This window comes from Miniopterus schreibersii, assembly GCF_964146895.1.
Source record: "Miniopterus schreibersii genome assembly, chromosome: 12".
NCBI lineage: Eukaryota > Metazoa > Chordata > Mammalia > Chiroptera > Miniopteridae > Miniopterus > Miniopterus schreibersii.
This window is the reverse complement of record NC_138112.1, coordinates 25197329-25219800: the sequence shown is the minus strand read 5'-3', so window position 1 is coordinate 25219800 and position 22472 is coordinate 25197329. Positions and strand designations below refer to the sequence as shown.

At 39.8% G+C, this 22472-nt stretch overlaps 1 protein-coding gene and 1 pseudogene across 4 annotated transcripts in view; one reads left to right on the top strand and one right to left on the bottom strand.

Annotated features, from left to right (window-relative positions):
• GRM5 (glutamate metabotropic receptor 5) overlaps positions 1–22472 on the bottom strand; it is a 377398-nt gene that overhangs the window by 140920 nt on the left and 214006 nt on the right. The window lies entirely within an intron of this gene.
• LOC308564880 (vesicle transport protein USE1 pseudogene) lies at positions 12503–14678 on the top strand (annotated as a pseudogene). The gene is made up of 2 exons: positions 12503–12631; positions 14059–14678. The product of its transcript is annotated as a vesicle transport protein USE1 pseudogene (transcript).

The window sequence follows — 22472 nt, the reverse complement described above, 5'->3', positions numbered from 1 at the left end:
ACTGGACACTTCTCCTTACAGACAGGCTGCCCATGTAAACCTTAGGGACCCAGCACAGCGCTTGCCCTAAACCAAGGATCACTCTCCACAGAAGAAAGGTAAAGAGGAGCTGATCCTAGTCATTCTTTCCAAACTTCCCAGCCAGAGAAGTCACTCTACCCCCTCAGAGAGAAGCCCAGAGCCACACTAGTTAAGCTCCCTTGTAGAAAGAAAATATTAGGAGCGGGGAAGAAACATCCCCGACATATAGTTGGGTTCAAGTGGTGAAAGAGAGGAAAGGACATTTCAGACAGGGGAACCGCTGAACGTGAACTTCGCAAGCAGCTCTGAGGAGATGGAATATGTAACGACTGAGACACTCTGTTGAGTAAAACAGGCATGGAGTTAATCCTAATTCTTCCGCAATCTACACAAGTCATCTACATTCTCTGACCCTTGGCTTCCTCATCTTCAAGTTGGGGATAACAGTACCCATCTCACAGTCTCATTAAAGAGTAGCTGTGATAATGTCTACTGCCAGTGTGACTAGGCAAGAGATAGGTATGTTGAATAACTGGACAGCTTCCTTCACAAAGTGATTTGGGGATTTTGAGTTTTATTAAATAATCTATGCCTTTCTGATTTATCAGTTTGGTGAGATCAAATTCCTGTGAATTGGGTTTTCCTGAGGTGCACTGAACCTATTAAACACATTTAGTCTACATATTACTGTAGTATATTAGTATAGGGACAGTCTTCTGTGGATTGGGGGAGCAGATGAGAACATCACAGGCAGGTACAATGAACAGCACAAAAAAACTGTAGAGAGAAGTGTGAGGATATGACCAAGTTTAAGAGAAGTGGTGTAAATGTAAACGAAGACTGCCGAGGGCAAGAGGGTGAAAAGAACACTGGGCATAATTTCATTTCTAGTTCCACCCTTCTTAGAGCATTTAACTTTTTTGATGGGATCAGGCTAATGAGCCTGAACAAGCTTTAAGCTGAACCAGCAATGCTTCAGGGCCCTAAATGCCTTTAAACGCACAATCAGAAGACCATCATGACCATAGAGCTGAGAATTATTCAGGAATGCACTTTCTTGGTCTTTGAGGAAGCAATGTTACAAGTATTTTTAATTTTATCATATAAATATGAGTATTTATGGCTATAGAATGACCTTAGGCTGTCGATCACATGTGACTGAAGGGAAAGACGAATAATTTCTCCTGTGCATGAATGTGATAGAATGATGAAGGGCATCCACCGTCGGACTTTTTTTTTGAAGACTAAGTGCAAATGGGGATCTTCATATGGAAATATTTTTAAGTTACCTGATGAAATTCCCGCTCTTAAATGAGCTCTGAGCTTAACTGTCTAAACCTTGGCCTTCTGCCAGTTTAATGGCTGAGTTCAGTGAGATAAGTTATGTGTCTGGATCAAAGGCTATAGAATAATTGGGAGGGATTATTTACAGTCATCCAGGTGTGGCATCTGACAAGCAGAAAGGAGAGAGCAAAAACCTTGCATGTCTCTTATTTTCCATCAAATATATATTGAGAAGGAGGCCAAAGGGACTTGTCTGACTGCAATTTAACAACTTATAGAAATGATGATGTAACATGTATGAATGATTTATCTTTAAAAAATGTACAACTCTTAGATGTTGAAAAAATTACTGCTTGACCACTCCTTCACTCAGCCATTTTTCAAATATGTACTTCCATTATTTCTATAATACAACTGTCCTACATGCTTTCTAAGACAAAATACTGAGATACACTGGGAAGAAACTTTTCATACACTAGTATATTTATATTTTGTGTGATCACATTACTGATTTGAAAGACCCCAGGACAGTATTTATAGACAATAACTATGGTATTTTTTAAAGGAATTTCTCCAGATCCCAAGTAATTCTATAATTCCCACTGCCAAAGAAGAATTGATATGATTCTACCATGGTGACTTAGATTAAACTTGCTTTGAATATTTGAATATTTCCTGGTGGTTTTTTTTCTGTGTCTTTCAATTACAATGGTCCTGAAAGAATAGTTGTAATTTAGTTCTAAAGAAATCAACACACACCTTTGGTAGTTGTATAACTATAATGGTTAAGAATGACAGATGATCTGGATATTAAACTACTCATTATTATTCCCACTTAGGTGGGATGTGTAGGTGAAATGGTAATTTATAAGACAGCATGCGGGCGTTCCAAGTCAGACACACCTGGATTTGATTATGGCATTAGCTACTTGGTGATGGAGTCCTGCTGGGAAAATTATATGACATTCTGACTTTCAGTTTGTCCCTCAGGAAAATGGGTTTTATAAAATGGTACCTACCTCACAGAATGATCATGAAGATTAAATGGGATAATGTATATAAAGTACTGGCACAGTATTTGGCATGCAGTAAGCCCTCAGGAGGTATCTGGAGTTATTACCTTTGAAGAAGAGAAATAGGAGAAATCTTTGAACTATATCAAACTCACCTCTGAACTCTAAAGAGGATGGTTAAATTCCGTGTCAGATGATCGTGTAATTCTCAAAGACCCTGGAGAAGGTGATACTGTATCTCTCAGTATATGATTTTCCTTTAAATAAAACATTTTCCCTTCTAAGCCTGGCAGCTGCAATTTAAGCACTTACTCTCTTTTCCATTATTTCTGAATTGGCACAGGAGCTGATTTAGCATATAATTTGTGTCTCATGTATATACAGTATGTAGAGTCTATAACTGCTATATATAGCATGTTTATAAAATGCTCATCATGAAATCAAATCCTAAGTCAGCAATTCTCTTTCAAATGCAGCTGCATCCAAACGACTCTTTCCCCGGGGAAGGAAATATTTTACTTCCCCCCCAAGGCGACATGAAGCCAGGGCTGTGAAAAGGAGCTGACAGGAGGCAGTTTTTCTCTGAGGGAGAGGGGCTTTTCTGCCCGTAGTTGCTAGAGGGCCCTTGTGTTTGGTTCTGTCATTAAGGCTTGATGTGATTTTGTATGAGTTCCCAGAGGAGCATTTATGCTTTGTGATTCCCTATGAGTATTAAGATAGTGCTTTGCAAGTGCCCACTCAATACTCATCTGTTAACCAACGGTAAAATACAATAAATGGATAACTCTTAACAGCCATGCAAAGACATGCTCCATCTTCCAATTGTGTGGGACAGTGGGTAAGTGAAGCAATGAGGAGCATATTGTAGAATAAAGATCTGGCAGAGCCTTTTTTGCCTCAGATCATAGACTGCATAAATACCATATGAATTGAAATTTACGTGGGTGCAGCTGACCCATAAAATACATGCAAAATTGTGAGTCGGTACAATGAGCTTTTGCCTGGACAGAGGTTTCATAACTTTCATCAATTTCTCATAGGATCCACAATTCAAAAATTAAAGACTATATTGCAGACCAAGGCTCTAAATTCATAGAATTCTCTCTGTATGCAAGTAAACTCTTAGAATATTTAATCACATTCTACCTGGAAATGTTTATGTGTGACTATCTTGGCATTACTTCCATTCAGTTATGCTAACCAAAAACCTAGGAAGTCACCCTAGACATCTTCTTTCCCATATGTAATCTAGCATCAAGTGCTGTTTTAGTCACCAAATACTTTTCAAATCATCCACTTTTCTCCAGCTCTACCAGCTGGATCCAGTCATGCTATCACCACCTTTCATCAGGTTGACTGCAATAGCCTCCTAACTCATTACATAGTCTTGTCCTTCACCAATCCATTTTCCACAGGGCAGCAAGGGAACCTAAATCACTTTACATCCTATTATGATTAAAACAATTTAGTGAGCTCTATTAGGGTAAATACAAAGGTCCTGAACATGACCCTGTATGGTCTGGCCCTTACTTACCCCTGCATCCCCGCTATGCTACACACTCCCATGTGTTTTTTCAAGGCAGAATGACCTTCCTTTAGTCCTTCATATGTGCCATGCCCTCTTCTGCCAAAGGGTCTCAGTACATATTGTTCCCTCTGTCTTGAATACTTTAATTTTTTTTTCATCTAGTTAACTCCATTAATGTTTAATGTCTCTATGCAGTAGACATCACCTTAGCAAAATCTTCCATGACCTCCATGGTCAGGTTAATTACAATATACACACTCATGGAACCACATTCCTCTATTTCAGAGCACTTATCACAATGGGAAGTTTTTTTAAAATTTGTGATTGTTTGATAAGTATGAATCCTTACCATTAGACTGAAGGCTCCATGAAAGTAAGTACTCTTAAGTGTTGAATTTCCATAGGTTGGCATTGTGCCTGGTACAGGCATCAATAAGTATTTGCTGAGTGAATGGTGTATCTTATTGAACAATAAAGTTTTTAGAAGTAGAAATTATAGATGTACAGTGGATTGAACACAATGAAGGATTTTTAACCATTTGCCCTAAGACTAAATGCTGTCTCCATTCACTTTCTAGCTATGTGGTCTTAGATGTCTATAAGGCTCCATGTTCTAGAAACAGTTACAACCTATGCAGAAACTGCTGTTATTTCAAGTTATAGGTGCACAAAACTGAGACTCTGTAACAACAACCAGATAAGCCATTTCTCCCATGTGTTAGTTTCCTATTCTGAAAAAATAAAAGAGTTGGATGAGTTATTCTATAAGGGCCATTCTTGATTATGATCCCTAAAAAAATTGGGAATGACACTCTGTGCAGTCTAAGATAGTCTATTTTCTATATTCATCAGGTCATTTGTGAGAAAGACTCAGACATGTAGAAAGAAACAGAGGCTCTGGACCTTCCCTGAAGCATCTTTTTTAATAAAATAAAGTCTATAAATAAAAAAAACCCTTCGTGGGATCAGACCTCAAGCAACATTTAGAGTTACTGAACTTCCATCAGTTCGTAGGCCTTATCTCTGCCAGTATAATACTTTAAAATCTGTGCAGTGATTGCTGTGAGTGCCACGAATATTGCTCCTCAGGTCCAAGGCTTCATTCTCTCAGCTGCCAGGAGTGTTGACAACTCACAATTAAGCCTCTCTCCAGGAAGTTACCTCAGCCAAAGGAGCGAAGAAGTTGCCTCACTCTAGGCACTCAACATCCATGAGAGCATCCTGTTTCCAATGTTCATGCACAAAGGCTGACCCTCTTACTTCAAGTGGGGACAACTCTGGAGAATGAAGTACCATTCCTTTGTAAGATAAAAAAGTGGCATGTTTTTGGATCAAGTGTGAGCAGGGCCAGTGAGAACTAGTATGCTGCAAAAGTGGATATTCCAGATCCCATATCATCTACCACTGTTAAATCAGTAATTCTCTCAGAGTTAACTACAATGGCTGCATGGGGAGTTTCTTATGACCCAATGACAGAGGAAAAAAGCTAACCTTGACTAATGGATGAGCTAGTTTATGGGTACAAGGCAAAAATAGGCCATTGCCAGACCACAGACCTGCTTCAGGGTAGCCCTGAAAAATAGTACTGAGAGAAAATCCTCCCAATGGGCAGAAATTTGGTGGATATCCACTTAAGGTGGGAAGAAAAGTGGCCTGAAGTAGAATATATATAGATTACTAGATAGTGTTGAATGATTGGTTTATTAGGGTCTGCAAGGAAAAAAGGAAGAAATTGGCAACAACAAGGGAAAACAAGGTCTGGGGAAAAGATATGTTTATAAACCTGTGGGGGTGGCCAAAGTGTGAAAAGAGCTTTGTGTTGTATATTATAGTTCATCTGAAAACATCCACCACAGAAGAGGCACCAACCAACCACTTGATATCAGCCATTCCTTGTCAGTGGCCACCCCGTTGCTGGCAGAATGGGTTCAAGAAGAGAGTAGCTATTGGCTAATCATGATCCAACAGCATGACTCTCATTCTCCAAGACTGACCTAGTGCTTATATTGTCAAAGTTCAATCTATAAACAATAGGGACCAAGTTGAGTCCCCAGTATGACAATATTGCTCAAGGAGTCCAACCAGCCACTTGGTGGCATGTTGTCTGTGTTGTACTTCTACCTTGAAAGGGGAAATAATTTATTCTGACTGATATCAACACATATTCCATGTTTGGACTTATCTTTCCTGCCCACAGGGCCTCAGCCAGCACCACTAAGTGAAGGCTCATAGAGTGTCCGGCTTACCAACACGGGAGCCTGCATACTGTTGCACTAGAGCAAGTGCAACAACTAAAGAGGTGTGGCACTGCTCATGTACCCATGAGGTTTGCTGGTTCTATCACACAGCGAACATCCCAGAAGCTGCCAGCCTTCTAAAGGAGACAACCCTGAAAGTTCATCTAGCTCAAGAGTCCTAAAGGATCAGAAAAAGGACTCTGTTGCAACTGTCTCACAGTTCAGCACCTCCTTCTGTCCAGTTCTGCTTTGCTCGTCTTTCACAGATGTTGTTATAAAGAGCACTTTCCAGTAAAGCTCATGCATGCAAATTGCATATTCTCAGTGTCTCCCTCCTGCAGACTTAGCCTATGGCATTGTGTTATGAATACAAAAGGAAATTCAGCTTTCTTCAATATTCGGTATTTCCTTGGTTTAATGGGGAGCTGATGTGTACTTGAAGGTAACACAAATGGTATTTTTTGACCACTTAATGGTGTCAAAAAACATATTACTCATTGAATTAAGACTCATTAATAAGGTGCTATTGGCTAAATTGTGTTCCCCACCCCCATTCCTATTTGAAGTCTTAACCGCCGGCAACTAAGAATGTAACCACTGTATTTGGAGATAAGGTCTTTAGTGAGGGAATTAAAGTTAAATGAGGTAATAAATTGGGGTGAGGGGTAACCCAATAGGATTAGTGTCCTTATAAGAAGAGATCAGGACACACACAGAGACTCTGGAGGGGCAACCATGAGAAGCAGCACCAAGAATGGGGCACCTGCAAGCCCAGGAGAGAGGCCTCAGGGGAGCTCAGCTTGGCTGGCACCTTGAGCTGGGACTTCCAGCCTCCATAACTGTGAGAAAATGCATTCCTGTTGTTTAAGCCACACTGTTTGTTGTATTTTGTTACGGCAGCCCTGGCAAACTAAAACATGATGATGTCTGAAATTGGGGGATTTCATATATTTTTGACTTAATCACATATCTTCTCAAGATGGTCAACATGAAATGGAGAATTCAGCCTAAAATCTTGTCATATTTAAACTAGAAAACTTTGGTGGATATCTGTAACCAGGAGAAATATCTGGGTCCACTTACACATAACCCCTCCCTGTCCTGTGTAGATTGCTAAAGAAAACATTTAAAGTGAGAAAGAAATCTCTTTTCGGTCCCAGTATTTCCTATTTTTTAAATTGTACTCTAAAGAATTTTTTTCCAAGAAACTTATCGCCTTGTCATAGGATTGGATACTTAAAGGACAGCATAGGGAAATCTAGTATTACCTTAAAACACTTAGTTTCCAATCTGTGATCACAGAGGGACTACAGGCAGGCAAAGCAAAGCCCAGTTAGGAGTTTTAATTTAGAAATAAAGGTCTGAGCAAAGGACACTAGAGCTGTATCTACCGCTATGGGCTCGTTGTAATATCTGTAGTTTCTCATATCCTGAGTCTTTGATCAGTGAGAAGTGGAATGGGTCAAACTATAATAATTAAAATAGTAATACAGCAACAATTACAATACAGTAATATAGCATCTAACACGAGCACTTATCACATGGTGACTAAGGTCTTAATAACTATAAGCATCACCTCATTAACCTTTGCAAAAACTTGAATACACCTGTCATTCCATTGGGGCTGCTGTAACAAAATATCATAGACCCTGTGGCTTAAACAACAAGCATTTATTTCTCACAGTCAGGAGTGTGGAAAGTCCAAGATCAAGGTGCCAGCAGGTTTTTTATCTAGTGAAGGGTTGCTTCCTGTTTTTCAGATAGCTGTCATCTTCTATCCTCGCTTGGCTTTTCCTTGGTACATGCATTTGGAGAGAAAGAGATAATTCTGACTTTTCTCTTTTTATGAGGACAAGAGCCTCATCATGAGGACCCCACTTTCATGATATAATATAATATTAATGATGTCCCAGAGGATTCATCTCCAAATACCAAATTTTAGAGATTTAGGGCTTCAAAATATGAATTTGCAGGGGACACAAGCATTCGGTCCATAATAATACCCATTTTAGGGAAATTGATAGTAGAAGCAATTAAGGACCTTGCCCAAGGTCACACGATAAGCAACAGGGCCTGATTTTAAGTCCAGAATTTATTCTACACTGAGCTCACTTTTATACACAGAACATCAGTAACTGTCTTCTCCACAAAGACCATCAGACAGGACAGGGACCACTGAATATTCCAATCTCAAGGAACTATAAAGATGCTGCTGGCAGAAAAAGAAGCCCAGCATATAAAAGGAACTGAACATTTTGAAAATTATTTTATCATCTCTGAAACTGTTAGAAAGATTTAATGGACCTAACAGAAAAAGTGAATGAGTGACTCTGCCTGGCCCTCTTTTTCCATCCTTTCATTTATTAGTCCTTAACTAAGCCACAGATCTAGTCTATTTGCAAAGTTCTGCTCCTGTCACTGGGGATGCGAAAGTAAACAGACAGAGACAGCCCCTTGAATTCATGGGCCTTTTATTTCTTCTTCTCCCTAGGCTTTCTCCTAAATACCCTTTTCCAAGAGGAAACGATCTGGCATGCTTTAGGAGGCCTGTCTACCATGGCTCAGAGGAATGCATGTGTGGTCTCACTTCCTTTTGTTTGCATAAAGCTCTTCCTCTCTTTTTATTCTTATTTTGCAATTTTGTTTTCATGTCTGATTTTTTCTTCCAATTTCTAGCATCACCATAAGCTTATTACAAAATACATTATGTCCAAGAGGTACCAAACCTATGATAAGTACATAAGAAACTATATCCATATATTCTAGGTAAGGCAAATAACACAATTACCACTCACACACTAAAAGAAGGCAGACTCCTGGGTCATCTCCAGCAAGCGGCGAGGCTGGAAGAGATCGGCCGTGGGTCTCCATCCTGGCTAAACATTACAATCACCTGGGGAGCTCTGAGGACACATCACTGCTTGGGCTTCCCTCCTAGAGGCTCTTGCTTATTTGGCCAAGTATGGGGTCTGGGGAATGGTATTTTGTAAAATCTCTCCAATGGGTTTTAATAAGCTAGAATCGAGAACAGCTGAACCGGATCATTTTTTAGGTCCCTTACGGCTTTAATATTCAGTCACCCCTAAATGTAACCCTCATAAAAATAGGTGCTAAAAGTATTACTGTGTTGAAGTTTCAAATATCATCTCCATACCCCTGATTTGGTTAACTTGCTCAGGATGTCCCATCCATATGTTGAAAGTTTTGACATGAGTTAGGTGATACTGCCTAAATGTTTCCTAAATAGAGCAGGGGTATTTTTCACCTTTCTTGCTGCCACTCCTCATTTACAATAGCCTTTCTCTCTGCCTCCTATTAATCTCGTCTCCAATCCATCTTCCATACACTTGCCAAGAATGATTCATCTTTAAAAAATCCAATCTGATTATATCACTCCCCCTCAATAACTGCTATTTCCCTTAGGATCAAGTACAAACTCCTTGGTTATGTCACACAGGAAATTGATTTTCTTTCTCACCTTAAGATATTCACATGCATATACTCTATATATTTCAGTCTAATTAAACCAATAATAAGCCGTCTTTTATAGCATTTACTATTCATCACCCACTTGTTAAAGGTTTTTACATATGTTGATTTATTGAAGACTTACAACACCCCTGTGAGTGAGATACCACTGTTCTCCATTTTACCCATAAAGAAAACAAGACTCAGAGAAGTTCGGTAACTTCCTAAAGACACACAGCTAGAATGTCATAGACTTGGAATTCAAAATCTGACACTTGGAGCTCAAGTCCTGTGCTTCTTGATCACTACATGTTATTACCTCCCTCACATATCCCATCTAAGTTTATTTGTTCTATTTTGAATGCCAATCTTTCACCAGATCTTCAAATATTTATCAGTATTTGTTATCCTTTAAAATTCAACTGAAGTGTTGCCTCTCCTAGAAGCAGTGTTTAAGTCCTCTAGCTGCTCATTCTACAGTTAGTGCCTCTCTTCTACTATTCAGACACCTTGTTTTGACATCTCTATTGTGGCATTTATTGCACTATAGTAATTTTCTTTTTATGTATCCTCCTCAAAGTGGAATGAAATACAATCTGTGAGATTTTTGAGGTCAGGGAATGTATCTTTTATTTTTGTACTGCTATCATCTACTACAGTGGAGACTGAAGTCCCCGACATGGAGTGTTCTTTTAGGTAGGGTGGCCTTAAAATATGACACCTGAGCCAGGGTAATTTTGAGAGTGAAAGTGGGTGTTATTAACAGTTGCCCAGGGATAACAGGCATAAACCTGGATGTATGGTTACCTTATTTTTAAAACTGCTTCCTCAGGTGATTTCCCCCATGTCTTAATATCAAATTCCCTCAGGTAGAATACATAAATTGATCTGCCTTTAAGTAAATCCTTTATTTTGCATGCAGAATTGTACAAATTCTTTAAGATATGAGCGCTTATAATTCTACAACATCTATGGTTTTGCCTATAGCTTAGTTTAAATAAAGAATTGGTGCTGGTCTCTCAGTAAAGGAGATGGCATTTAGTTAGTGGTGACAAATCATTGGCATTGTTAAGGGGAAGCTCATGAAGCTGGTGACCTTATAGTAAATCAATTACTGACTAACATGGTATATAGATTGCAATGTTTGAGTATTAATGCAGTTGAACCTTCTCTTAGTCTTGTTGGATGCAGTCTAAGGAATAATTCTGCATCTGTCTGTATACTTTCTCTCAGGGGAACACTAGTGGATAACCTGATTGATCCTACATTAGTCAATAACAAGATGATCACTTGTACTTGACTATCAGGGGTTGACTCCCAGTTTTGCTACCTATTAGCTGTGTGATCTTAGAGAAATTATTTAATGTGTCTCAGTTTCCTCATCTATAGACTATCAGTAGTACCTATATCATATAGTTATGTTAATATCTAAAACTATTTAGATCAATGTTTGGCATGTAGTAGGTTATATATAAGTATATGGTAGATAAATGGGTGGTGTCACTGTGAATGTACAGACCATGCACATATGTGAGGCCCTTTTCCTTTCTCTATCAGATGAGGGGGTCTTTGGCTGAATCAACCAACTTGCCCATCTCCTACTACTCTACTACCCTCATATATTTGACCTACCCATATCTTTCCTTCTGCATCTAGCTGATAATGTTGGCTGCTACTTCAAATGTTTATACCATGAGGCATTGAATGGTTGATACAGGCCTGAGGTTTGACTCAAGCTGAGGAATAAGGACCCTTAGGTGTCAAGCATCAGCTATGCACCAGTGGTACTATAGGCCATGACCCAGCTAATAAATCAAGGTACTTTCCTTCTTTGCGTGTAAGTTCTTCAGGATTTTTTAGAGAGGAAGAACATATGGCAGTATGGGATTTGAACGTTCTTTGTGCATTTAAGCAACCTCCATATAATATCCTTAAAACTATACTCCTTTACTTAGCTGATAAGAGGAATCTGAAGAGCATCAAGTAGTGGTAGATAAGACTGAAGGAAATAGCCTAACAGGGTACTATTGCCTGTCAACATGTCGAGCAAAGGGAGAGTGTCTTCTTGATATGATCTAAAAGACTAAATGAGAAAGGGAATAACTGTCAACATGAGATTCAGTGTTATTTAATGCTTTCTTTTCATATCAGTCTCTTGTAGGCATCTCACATTTTGGGAAACACTGGTGTGAGGGGAGGCAAAGAAACATGGCATAAAGACTAAAGGCTTTGAGATGTAAATATTGGATTTGCATCATCTCTCTGCCACTTAACATGTTACCTTTTAAATCATTTTCCTTTTTTGAGCTTGTTTTAATCTGTAAATGTGTAAGACCATCTCCACCACAGGGATTTAGTGACTATAACATGGGACAATGTACGTAAAAGATCTTTCCATGCACAGCCTCACACATTGAAGATGTTCAGGGTTGAATAAATTATTTACTTTTTCTAAAGTTTTTAATAGATTTTTATAGGAAAATCTATTCTTGTTATATCCAGCTACCCAATTTTAGGAGTGATAAAGACTGGCTTTCTTGGCTCTATTGTGGGTCATATTTGGACACTTTAAAGACATCACCTGGTTCACCACCCATAAGATCACATTTGCTTATTATAAACAAAAAGCATTTGTTAAGATCCTGATACGGCCCCCCTGGTGTGCTCAGTGGTTTAGCGTTAGCCCATGAACCAAGAGGTCATAGGTTAGATTCTGGTCAGGGCACATACCCTGGTTGTGGGCTCGATCCCAGTAGGGAGCATGCAGGAGGCAGCCGATTGATGTTTCTCTCTCATTGATGTTTCTATATCACTCTCCCTCTCCCTTCCTTTCTCTCTAAAAGAATCAATAAAAACATATTTAAAAGAAAAGATCCTGATATGAACTAGATACAATGGAAGAAACTGAGTTATGGAAATGAATGATAAAACACTTGCTCTCAAAAAGTCTAATGGAAGAGGCAGGCAAACAGAAAATTATGATACCATATTTTATCAACCAGTGTGCCCTGGAGCGCAGAAATTTTCACATTTCTATGAGATATCTTGCATTTGATGACATCTTGTACATGGTGAGAATGGTAAGTGCTTTTTTGGAAAATAAGTCTAGAGTGCTCTGGGGAGGACAGGAGTGAACAGACATCAGAGAAAGCTTCCCAAAGGAGAGCTACTCAGTAATCTCTCAGTGAGTGGATCAAGGAAGAAGGAAAGTGGTAAGGGAGGGAGTGGCATGTGCAAAGACACAACAGGTAAGTGATCATGTTCAGGATGCTGTGCATGATTCTATGCAGTCATAGCATGGGAAGGGCACGGAGAATAAAGCAGTGATGGGCCAGGGGGCTAGAGGATTAGTTAGAAACCAGATCACGTAGAGCCAGGTTAAGTGATCTGGGCTTTATATGATAAGCAATAAGGAATCCTTTAAGTAGGATCTGGCAAGCCTGGATTTGCAATATTGACACATTTCCCTGGACTAACGGCTTTGAAGAAAGTAGGCAATGACAGTGAGGAGCAGAATAAGACAGCGACTTTTGGACATGGAACCCAAACCCAGCTTTCTGGAGTGAAGTAACCCAAGCAAGTCTCTGGAGAGGAGGCCACCTCAGTGTTAACAGGTCAGAGCATAAACCAGACCAACACACTGGCCGCCCAGAGTGTCATCAAGAAGGACAACCATTGCCAGGGCTGGCATGAGCCTGCAGCATTGGGCGGCTAGGCTATTTGCCTGAACTCATCCTAAGTCAACAGAAACTGTACTCCCATGACCATTTTGGGACAAACATGTGTCAACAGAAACTATTTCCATGACCATTTCTGGGCAAATACGAACTCCTGGCATCATCCCCACATGCCCTGGGAGCAAATTTAGCTGGGTTTTGAATGTGTCAATGCTCCATTATAGCCACGTGTCTGAAAAATCTCTGTCTTCACAAACATGCACTGAACAAACGGAATCTGTTCTCAATAGGAAACAACTGTGCTACGGGGTTGGCGAGAAAGCAAGTAACAGCTCTGCTGCCTACCACGCTGCCTCTCTGAGCTTCTTGCTAAAGGCCCCCTTGGTTCTCCCTCCTCCACAAACCAGAGGGAAGGCTGCCTATTTGCATTCACAGCTCCAATTGTTTCAAATTAAAGTACCCCAGGAGCTGAATTAGCTCAGTTAATGTTGCTCAGTAGTCCTGTGGCAAGCTGCAATCAAGGGCTTTCAGCAAGAGTCCCTCAAGACAGGCGCTGCTCCTTCATCTGCTCCAACATACAGCAAAGTGGCAGTCATGCTCACTACAGAAAGTGCTCTTTTGTGTGGTTTCACAAAAATGGTGGGTGGGAAGAACGTATTGTCAGCAAAATAGAAAAGTCAAAACAAAAAAAGTCTAGAAAAGAATAGTTTCCAGGTACTGCCAGTTGGTGAGGGCCACGTGGAAGCTGGAGCTGCACCTGGTGCGGCCACTGTGCCGCTGCAGGGGGATGTCAGCAGAGAAGCAGGGCAGACAAGTGACATGTGGAGAAGTACCTGGGAGCCCTGGAGGACACAATGTAGGCCCTGAAAGCCCAGGCCAGCAACCGTCCTCTGAGGTGATCAGTGAATATTCCCGCAAGGTTGACTTTGAGGTGCAGAAGCTGACCTCCTGCTCAGAGAAGGCACAGGCCAACCAGTTCCTGGCCCCCGGCCACGTGCCAACCTCAGCCAGGCAGCAGGTGCCCATCACCAAGATAGTACATCTGCAGTCATGGGTGTGGCGCACCAGCAGGATGCAGAGTGAGCTGCTGGGCATGGACCCCGCTGGAGAACCTGAGCTGGACATGAAGAAGAGAACCGGGTGTCAGGGCCCAAGCAGGGGGATGAGAGGCAGTCGGCAGCTGCACTGGACCTTGTCCTGCAGAAATGCCAGAACCTCCAGGAGAAGCTGGCAGATGAAGTGCAAGGTCTGCCCGAGCCTTAAGACCAACACACTGGCCGCCCGGAGTGTCATCAAGAAGGACAACCATTGCCTGGCGCACTCAGTTAAGACGACCGATCAGAACGTGGAGAAGCTGAAGACAGAATCAGAGCGACAGGAGCAGCTTATCGTCTGCTTCATTTCCATTAGCAGGAGCCTCTTCTTCCCTATCATGCCAAAATTCAAATAAACACCTGGGCCAGCCAAAGAAAAAGAAAGTTCCAGAACATCCTTAAGAGAACCCTTTATTTTTAGGGCCTGGCAGAAACCTGCTGAGCTGGTGACCATTTGCCTGGCCCTAACGTGCAAGCCAGAACCAAGAAAAGCAGTGATAGTAGGAAATGGATTCCCGCCAATCAGGGATTAAATCATGGCTCCGCTACTTACCACTTGGGGCATCTTAACAAGTCACTTAAGTTTCTCAGAACTCATGTCTTCACCCTCACTGAGTAAGTGTGGATGGGAATATAACATGATATTATAACTTGCCTTTCAAAATATAATGAATGAGCTATTCAACTCTAAAGGATCAAAATTATTTGATAAAGAATTTAAGGAAAGTCTTTCTTTGGCTCCTAGTTCCATTTATCAATTCAATAAATATCATTGAAACCTGGCAGTAGGTTTGTGTAGGTGTGTGTGTAAGTATGTGTGAGTGTATGTGTTGTGTGTATGTGTGTGTGTGTGTGTGTGTGTGTGTGTGCAGAGGGCAGTACTGAGAGGCAGCATCCAGGCAGAAGGACCAGCGTATGCAAAGTCCCTGTAACTTGAAAGACTGCAAGCTTGAGGATTTGCAAAGGTCCATGTAACAGAAGCACTGAAAGTTGAGCTAGAAAAATTACACTATTAAGGGTGAATTGGGGCCAGGGGTGCTGATCATTTAGTGCCTTATAAACCCAGTGTATCTGTCTGTGTCACAGGAGAGAACAGATGGGACATTTAAATTAGGATAATTAGGAAAATTTAACAAAGATTAATAAAGGGACTGTTTATGAAGGTGTACGCAGGTTGCAGTGAAATCACTAGGGATAGTCGAATACCCATAGTAACAGCAGGGCCTAGTTACCAGCCCTAAAGCAAAGGAGCAAGGGGTGGGGGAGCAGTGATCTTACAGAAACCCAGGGAGAGAGAGGCCTGAGGAAAGAGGGCCTGATAGGAGACTTGGGAAAGAATGTAGCCAATTCAAAATAACCCCACAGAAAGGGAGGCCCCAGAGAAATAAATAACCTGACCTCACTTTCCTTCTCCCTCCAGCTTCTGGCTGGTGCCACCCACTGCAGAATCCTACTATATCCAAAGGCAAAGGAGCCCCCTGATGCAGTCCACCTGTCCCAGCTCCCAGGGCACTGAGGGGGCAGAGAAGAGCTGATCGTGGATCTGGAGTGGCACACGGAAGGGGTATTTTCTGCAAAGAAATGGGTCTTCATTCTAAAGGCAATAGACACTTCCAGTCTTACAATTCTTTGCCTTATAGCCCTCATGGTTCTCATGCTGACACACTTCTCCAGTTCACAGGCTTGGGATTCTGATGGATTAAGTTCACAACCTGGACCTACCACTTCTTAGCTATATGACCATGAGCAAGTTATTTAATCTCTCGAATTCCTCATCTATAAAATGGGAATAATAATAGTAACTTTTGATTAGGACGATTGAAAGGATTAAATACAATAATGCATTTAAAGCACTTAGAACTGTGGCTGGCAAACAGTAGGAGTTAAAAATGTTTTTAATACCTTGATTCATATTATTAACATTGGGAGAAAAGAAAATCAAAATTTAGAGACTTGTCCCAAAAAAATCACACAACTAGTCAGTGTTAGAACTGAGGGAGATTCCACTACAATACATTAACTCGAACAATTGTAGTCTATACTTTTCCTCATCACCCCCCACCCCCCAAGATGATACATTTCTTGAGGGAAAGGATTATATGCTATTTATTTTGCATCCAGGAACCCATCATAGTACACAACTGTTGCTCATAAATGTTTGATGAATGAGTATCTAAAGCACGGTGACAGAAGGTACAGAAGTAATTACTGGAGGAGAATGGGGAGCTTCCCTTGCAAGCCTAAAATCCTTATTTCGCTCCTGAATAAATAATTCTCTAAATAACAAAATGTAATGTGGCTCCTTCAAGAAGGTACTGAGATTTAGCAATAAATTGCAAACAATTGACATATTGTAGGATGGCTCTGAGGCCCATTACTTTGGTCAAAATATTTGAGTCTCCATATCTGAAACTCTCCCCTTCCCCAACACATATCTATATTGGAACTAGAGATAATCTATAGTTTATAGGAACTCATTAGAGCTAATATTCTCTGCAACGTATGGTTTTTGTTATTGTTTGGTAGAAGAAATATGCTTTATTCAATGTATCATTCAGTGAGGCACACAGTGGTCTCTTTGGAGTTTTATCCATGTCATTGGGCATTGAGCACTGGGACAGCTTGGGGTTTCCCTGGGAAAACTGAGGCTGAAAGTGTATAACCAGAAGTGTGATCTTACTTAATGTCTTACTTGCATAGGAGGAAGGACAGGGTAATTTAGTCATTTTAGGGTTAGAATGATCTCAGAGTAAACCCTGTTCATCACTCGATGTCACTAAATCCATACGGAAAAAATAGACTAGGAGGCAGAAGGTGTATCACAGACACTTGGTTGCACAGGGTAATTTCACTAAATTATAAAATTAAAATAATAACTTGCTTTGCCATCATCTTAGGAACGTCATTAAACCAGATGTGATTTTTTTCTGTGCGGTGAATGATATAAAGAACAATGCAAAACCCAAAAGTTATTCTCTTTCTGTTTATAAAAACTTGACATTTACACATTGTTTTTCCTATTTAGTGTCTTTGGTACTCACTGAGAGTTGTTCCTTCCATTTGGTCAAGTTTTAAGGTGATTCCTGGGTATAGAAAGGCCCTAGTGTAGAAAAAAATGAAAGCTTGACTTCAAGTCCCATCTAGATTTGGGCAGATCTCAGCAGATTATAGCAAAATTTGTAGAAACAGTTTGCAATTGCGTTCCAGAAAGCACTGTGCCATGTTGTACCTCCGATTCACTGTGAACTTATAGTCAGAACAACAAATACTAAGTATGTACTAAGAGTCATGTGCTATGTTAGCCAAGTGGTTTCTGAATAAATTCATAACCATGTCCCCTCTCCCAGGGGAGTTAGTGGTTTATTACTGTGCAGTGCAGTAATTAACAGTAAGGGCTTTGGGTATGAAGCTCACTCCCTTCTCTCCCAGCCTCCATTTTTGTCATGTGTAAAATAGGGATATCTACCTAAAATAATTATATCTGCCGCTTAAAAATTCTGTGAAGATGCAACAGGTTGATAATTATAAAGCTTTCAGCGCAATTTCTGTCACATACTAAGTGTCCAATTAATGACGTCTATTTTGATTTTTATGAGGAAAGGCACATACAGCAACAGATCTAACTGTGACATGTGCCACATAGTGACAGAACAGAGGCGGTGTGGTTATCCAGAGAATCTTTACCCATCTTCTCTTACTGTCCTGGGGTACACGTACTTTTTGCTTTAGACCCAGTGATTATAATGTCAGAGACACGAATGTGATGTTATAAATGTTCAGTGGAAAGAGGAAGAGCGCTCTCTGTTCGTGGGAAGTATGCAGCAGCATCTCTGCAGGCATGGGCAACGTGGCTCAAGCACTCGGGCCATCTCTGGAGACTCAGATTCATTTGGGAGCCTAAATGGTTAAAATGCTACAGGAGAAAAACACTTCCAATTATTTCCAAAAAATTCCTCCACATTGTTGATGGTTCTCCATAAAACTTAAGAAAATAGAGTTTTTTTCTTCCAGTTGAAAACAGTACATTTTCTTCGAGACAAAATAGGAACAAGATTGACACTGTGAAATTTTAAGCATTATGAATCTTATGAACTATAATTAAGTTATCAAAGATTTTTCTAGATTTTTGATAGGTGGATTTCTTTGTGTAAAGAACATAAATTTTAGTTTTTACTTATTTCAATCATGGCGCCTAATATGATATAGACTTAAGGGTTTTGTGTTTGCAGCTTCTGTTAACTAGTGAAGGAGTGGCCTAGAGGATAAGTTTTGGGGATGTTTGGAAGGTGCAAAGCCACCATGGGCCGCAGGGGGCGGTGGAAGGTTTTTCAAAGGATGTAAGCCATGAGCTGGGTTTTAAGGGATGGCGAGAGTAAAGGTGGGTGAAAGGGGGGAGTAAGAAGGTTTCTCAAGGCATAGAAAAGGTATGCCTAATGTAAGGCATGCGTGGAGGTGCCAGGGTAGGGTGTCAGCTCTCAAGTCAGCTTCAAAATATAACATCAACGTCTGTGCCTTAGGGAGTAGTATTCATTCTTGATAACAGTGGAGGGAAATTATTTTTGATGGAGACATTCTGGGAAACAGTGATAAAAATTTAGAGCATGTCCTGTAGCTCGCATGTATGGCCATATAGCATTGCATTGTCTGGCCATGGTCCCTTCCTTGAGACATAGTTGCAATGTGATGATTATCTAGTTAGTAATGAATTTGTCCTGCTATTTGCAAGTTCATCTACAATCATTTCATTAAGCTCTAACTCTTGTGAAATGGAGCTTCATGAACATAAGACTGAGTGTGAATGCATGTTTCTTGTTGATGCACACTGAGTGCATCTGTTGTATGGCTGTATCTAAAATTCTGTAAAGATGTGACTACTTGTGTCTCCATGGGGCCAGTCAAGGTGAAAAATTCCAAATGAGACAGTAAATTCCACGAATTCTGCATGGAAGAAAGAGCTTACCTGCAGGCCAAGGGACTCCTTTGGACACTAGCCTTTGCCTGACTTTTCTTCAGAATTACAAGTTTGTTTTTTGAAAGGGGACAGTTCGGAAAACTACTTTCCCAAAGGCATTTTTGTTTGCCTATAGCACTTGAAGAGAATCAAAGGTAGGGAAGAGAATTAATGTTTATGGAATGCCTGCAAATACACTAGGCCTTGTGTACATTTCACCTTTATATCAACCGTCTGAACTAGGCAGAATTATGTCTCAAGGATTAAAAGCATCACGGGAGTGGTCATTGTTGTCTGTTTTGTCTCCCAAGTGCTTAATACAGTACCTGCTACATACTAGATGCTCAATTAATGTTTCTGGAATAAAACGAATTGGGCCAAATCTTCTCATTAGAACAATTAGTGGTAAAGCACAGTTATCTTTCACAGGACTGCAGAGCCACCATGGTGTAGGTGTTGTGCATTAGGAAGATCTGAATGCAGGTTTATCCGACTGCAAAACAGTATCATAATACCTCTCCGTGATGGCATTTTTCATGAAAGAAAAAAACCTGTACAATTCTCAGTAAGGCAGATGTTACTAATTCAGAATTGGAATTCATCTAGGAAGCAGACAGAGCTGCTGATACCCCTGGATTAGGCTGCAGTTCAATTTTCTCCTGAATCAGAGAGGAGAGAGGTTTTATATGAATATTTGTAAGCTGCCTTAAACCCTTTTGAGGCAAGGATGAGTCAACATAAATACACCAGAAAGCAATGCTGAGGATACACTATGGTTTCACTTTCATCTCAACAGGTATTTTACTTACTAAATGCCAACACGATTTCTGGGATCAGGGATATATTGGGGAAAAGATACAATTGCTGCCTGAATTCACTCACAGCTTTATTTCAGGTGGGGAGATGAATCAAATTAGTGATTTCTAAACGTGGTTGTATATAAAAATAACCCATGGAGCTCATTTCGTATACAGAATTAGCCTATCAGAGGTTAGGTCTGAAAATTCTTATTTTTGCCAATAGCCCCAGATGAGTCTGATTACAGCTACATGTATGAAACCCTGAATTAGATGCACAGTAAAACCTCTTTCTACTTTGGAATTCTATGATTTTCTATTATTCTAAAAGTTTCTTACAAAAATAGTAAGGGGGGGCGGGAAGAGATGTGTATTTCCCACAAGAGCAGAAAGGGCAAGGGTTGCGAGTAAGGAGAGTTTGGTCTGGAAAGTCCTGGGCAGCATGAGCCAAGCACCAGCCCAAATTCTTACTGACTGAGGCTAGAGGTAGATTCCCGAAGCTTTTTATTTAGGTTTGGCTACCTTGGAGTGACTTAGGCTAATTATGAAAATTAAGCCAGCCTAACTTGTATTTCAAATCTTTCTTACATAGAAAAATAGCAAATCATCATGTCTGCCCGTGCCACACCAGCAGAGCTGCACAGCGCAGCTGCTTCCTGTCATTAGAGGAAAGGAACCTGGTTAAATATGAGGCCTGGAACAATAAAATGCATAGCAGGAAAAGTAGGTACTAAACTTACCGACGGTCTCAGAGAGATTTTTGTGAACTTGACCCCAACGGTAAGAGAAGTAAAAGCAAAAATAAATGAGTGGGACTACGTCAAACTAAAAAGCTTCTGCACAGCAAAAGAAACCATCAACAAAACAAAAAGACAACCAGCCGGATGGGAGAAGATATTTGCAAAAAACACCTCTGATAAGGGGCTAATATCCAAAATACATACTGAACTCATACAACTCAACAACAGCAAAACAGTAAGTCCAATTAAAAAATGGGAGAGGACCTGAACGGATACTTTACCCAAGAAGGCATACATATGGCCAACAGTTATATGAAAAGATGCTCAGCTTCACTAGCTAGTAGGGAAATGCAAATCAAAGGACATCTCATGTTTTGGTTTGAATGCTCCTGGTTTGAAAAATGCCTTTTTATTGTGTGAACAATAAATTTTTACTAAGTACTAAAAAAAAAAAGACTTCTGTAGAATGAGCCACTTAAACAGGATTCAGTTATCTTCATCACAAATACCAGTATGAGTGGCTACTGTGAGTTATATGTTAATAAAAACCATCTGTTAGTCTTGTATATGTTAAGATTGCTTTATAAATACCAAAATATGAGGAAAATAGTTAATACTTTATTATATATAATAATTACATTTGTTAATAATTAAAGTAGTTACCATTTATTTATTGAATGTTTAATATTTCCAGGCACTGTGCTTTGAAATATTTTCCACACTTTATTCAATCTTCTTAGTAATCTATAAAGTATATCCTTTTTTGATCCCCATTTTACTGATGAAGAAACTGAGGTTTATAGAGGCTGTGTTCCTTCAGACATTCAGCTGGCAAGTTCAGGCCAAGAACTCAAGCCTAGTTCTGTCTGACTCCTCAGTCCACATTTTAAAACATACACTAAATTAGCTTTAAGTAAACAAAATAGATCCTTCCCTACACCAGAATATTGTTCTCTAGTCATTAAATTATGTTTTTGAAGAATATTTAAAGGCATGGGAAAATTTCCCTGGTATAGTAAGTATTTATGATACACAATTATACACACACACACACACACACATATACACATTTAGAAAAATGCTTGAAGGAAATACATCAAAATGTTAACATTTTTCTCTGGGTGGTTGAATAACAAATGTATTTTATCCTCTTTCCAATACTTCCCTATGTTTTCTATATTTTATATAATAACTATTTATAGTTAGGAAGATAATTATATGCTATTAATTAAAATAGACTATTACTATATTAGAAAGATTATAAGGAAATTCATCAAAACATTGAGAAGGCTTTTAGTTAGTCAAAAGAGCTATGAACATGCAATAATAATGATTCTTTTACTTACAATTTCTAAAGACCCCTCATAGAGAAAATTTTAAAAATCCAAATGCTTTAGTTACCACATAACATCCTTTATAATCTAGCCACTGGCTATTTTTCCAGATTTATAATCCAGCTCCTGGGTATCTTTCAAGACTTAATGTCTAAAACTTTCTGTGAGATGTGTTCTACTCTCTGGTTTCACCAACCACTTGAAGGTGCCATGTTCCTTCATAATTCAATTCCTGGACATATGGTTCCATTTGCCTGGAATCACTGGACTATATAACCTTTTTGAGGACAAAGGTCATGTTGTCTTTTTTTTTTTTTAAGATTTTTTA